The sequence below is a fragment of the Sinocyclocheilus rhinocerous genome, unplaced genomic scaffold (assembly GCF_001515625.1).
Source record: "Sinocyclocheilus rhinocerous isolate Xijiao unplaced genomic scaffold, SAMN03320098_v1.1 scaffold2664, whole genome shotgun sequence".
NCBI lineage: Eukaryota > Metazoa > Chordata > Actinopteri > Cypriniformes > Cyprinidae > Sinocyclocheilus > Sinocyclocheilus rhinocerous.
Window position 1 is genome coordinate 858,699 of NW_015635763.1, and position 3,546 is coordinate 862,244.

General features: G+C 36.0%; 1 protein-coding gene across 11 annotated transcripts in view; it reads right to left on the minus strand.

Annotated features, from left to right (window-relative positions):
- Positions 1–3,546, minus strand: part of LOC107747466 (calcium-activated potassium channel subunit alpha-1) — a 261,309-nt gene that overhangs the window by 78,789 nt on the left and 178,974 nt on the right. The window lies entirely within an intron of this gene.

Below are 3,546 nucleotides of genomic sequence, written 5' to 3' on the forward strand. Positions count from 1 at the left end.
GGGGTGGGGTCGATAAGACTGCCTGAAGGGCGAGCGTAAAAGACGCTCGGGATAGTTGACGGAATTGTCGAGCGCTTGTGAGAAGTTTTCAGCGCGCAGTGACATGCGCACACATCCAAAGTGCATGCATACAGACAGCCGCATCGACAGCGTGCTAATACCTAATTGAGCTCTCTTCCGCTTTTTTGTGCATGGATGAACAAATACAGACCAAATTACATCAACATGTGCACTTTGGTGAATATCCTAGTAAACACAGTCGGTTAGGCCTATGTCTTAACATAAACAGTTGAGAAATAAAACGCAAGTGGATCAGTATATTGGATCCGTGCTTTCGTTCTTAAAGTGAAAGCAGAAAACTTCTGTCAAAGAAAAAAATCTCTCACTGATTTTGACTGAACAACTTTTATACAGCCAAAAAAAGTATCAAATAAACCTTTAACAGCTTTATTTTTGTATTTTTTTTATAAATATTTCTACATTCATGTATTTTTTCCTACAACTGGAGTACCTCGTTTGTGTTGTTTCCTAATGAGGATTTACATTATTTTACACATTGCATATTTTAGCACAGAAGCCTGAAAGACTGTCTTGACTGTTGTCATATCTTAAGATTACTGATCTGTCTTTTTTTCAATTATTTATTTTTCTTTATAATTAAAAAAAACTGTAGGCCTATTTTTTGTTGTGAATGTCCCAATTGAGGAACAGCATGTGAAAATTTACGATACATGTTCATGTTATATGTTTTGGTTGCATTTGTGAGTTAATAAAAATGTAGACGGTTGTTTAAAATATGTATAATATAATAGTATCGATATATCGATCGATATTCTCCTGTATCGAATCGTATCGAAATCATATCACAGAAATGTTTAAAGTATTGGCAAATATCGTATCGCTGGGTATGAGAATTGATATCGTATCGTATCGTGACAAACCATCCAATTTATACCCCTAGTATTGTACAGTAAATTTTTCCTTGTGTTGCATTTTTGTTAAATTAGAGTGTCATTTATTTAATTCGATTTTTTTCATTAAGGTTTAATCTGCTTGGCAGCAATGACTACTTGTTTGAGAAGATGATTTGTCTAAATGAAAGAAAAGAATGCAGAAGATAGCACAGCACATTTTCGGTATCTACATTATGCATCACTAATTTCCCATGAACCTTTGTTGAACCTGATGGAATGTTTCTGGCTCAGCAGCTGAGAGGCCCGTGGCACAGGAGGCTGGAGGAACAGGATTCAGGAGAGTTGGCCAGCGCTGTGCACTGAAGCAGGCTTAATGGACATGTGTAGAATGGACAGATGCTCATTCAGACGATTTCATTCACATCTGCAGGCTCACAGACCAACAGCATGTCACGTGTGTTACAGTCACAAACCACTGGTTCTTTTTCTCAATCAGGGAATACTGAACATGTGTAAAGAGGGATAAAGGGTTGCCGGGATTACTCGCCACTCATTTCTCCCAGAATGCATCTGTGCGTACATGTACTGAAGCTTGCCACGTGAGAGAGGGCTCTATATATGAAAGAGGCTTAAAGCACAAATTAGTTTATTTCACTGATTTCTCTTCCTCTGGTCATGCGACTCATATTCCTAACTGAGAAGGCTCTAGTTCAGTAAGTTTAGGCCATCTAGTTATGTGGCACAATACTGCTTCAAACCACCAGATGGCAGTGGGATGTAATATCCACAGTCAGGGATGGACTGGGACCATTGATGGTTTTAGAATCACCCACTAAAAACCTCATCAGTAAACAAATAACTTGATATGCATCCACTGCTGTACTTTTGTAGCACTGATTTATCAAAAACAACCCCAAAACACTGAAAATGTTACCACTAGACTTGACACAAATATGTAGTAAACTTAAATGCACATGCAAATAATCATCTAGTAGCATAACTCTAATAAATATTAGCAAAACAGACCCGACAGACCCGCATATAAAACATTTGGTACATTGTACCTTCAACTAAACTATTTGAGGTCAGTAAAATGTATTTTTTAAAGAAATGAATACTTTTATTGAGCAAGGATGAATTAATGGAGTTGAAAATGAATAAAAGGTTTCCATTTCAAATAAATGCTGTTCTTTTTAACTTTCTATTCATCCAAAAATACTAAACAAAAAAGTATCGCATTTTTCACACACACAAAAAAATTAAGCAGCACAACTGTTTTCAACATTTACAATAATAATAAATATTTCTTGAGCATCAAATCAGCATATTAGAATGATTTCTGAAGGATCATGTCACACTGAAGACTAGGGATGGGTATCGTTAAGGTTTTAACGGTATTACTACTCTTACCGATACTGCTTATCGATTCGGTACTTTAAGATACAGTAAGAACATGATCAAAGAAACAAAGTAAAACAAATACAATAAAAGAAATATACAAATTAAATGAAATAAACAGTGCTTTAATTCTTCCATGAGACAATATATTGACACACATCGGATTTTCTCCCAACTGTTCTCCTCCACTTAAGACATAAACTGTGTTAAAGTAAATACTCTCCAAGCCAGCCAATTTGACATATTTTTGTGTGTATTTGATCGATTGGACGCGCCCGAAGCTCAAAGTGTAATTAGCTTGTCCGTTTTGGAGCGCAACGCGCGCACACATTTCAGCCTGAGGAACAGCGTCTCTTGTGCAGATTGATTGTTCAATGTTTTATTATCAAACATGTCCCGCAATTTAGCAACAGTAAAGACGGCATCTTACAACAATCACCGATTGATCTGATTCTGACGTTAAGTTTGGGTTTTAGGGAGGAACGAATGCGCACCGCTGTGAAGGGAAAGAAGTTGCGCAAGACGAAATGCATCTAGTTTTTAATAGCTTTACCTCATGTCTTCTTTTGTATAATCCTTAGAAGCCAAAATCGAAATAAAAAAATAAAATTAGCTTAATAAATCCGCCACAGGCCTAAAGTGTAAGCAGATGTTTGAATGTTTAGTTCTCTCTTCTATCATAACTAAACAGTGCTTTCATGTTGCGCGTGCTGAAGCTCCTCCGCGTGAGCGCGATCTCGCTTCTGAATTACGAATAGCAAAATTGCATCATAGACAAATGTTTGAGAAACAGCTGGTGACTCTGGTGAGATAGAATTTGCAAGATAATGTATATATAGCAATAATAAATGTATGTGTGTTTTCTTAATTTCTCCAGTACCGATAGCAGAACCGTTAAAGTTTCTGCTTATCAATACTCCGGTCTTTCATAATTTAGCCCCTGGACCGATTAAATACCAGGTTTCGGTACCCATCCCTACTGAAGACTGTGATCAGGAATTAAATAATATTTCATAATATTACTGTATTTAATACACAAAAAAATCAAATTAATAAAATGTTGGAAGGGCAAAAATATTTAAGTTGAGCTAATTTTATTGCTTGTGCTTAGTTGAGAGGACATATTATATTAAGTCTACACAAATATATTTGAAAAACATTGAATGAACGGTTATTTTCAAATCCAATTAGCTATGCTAATGTTGACTAAACTAATAAAAACTAATCCAGCCAA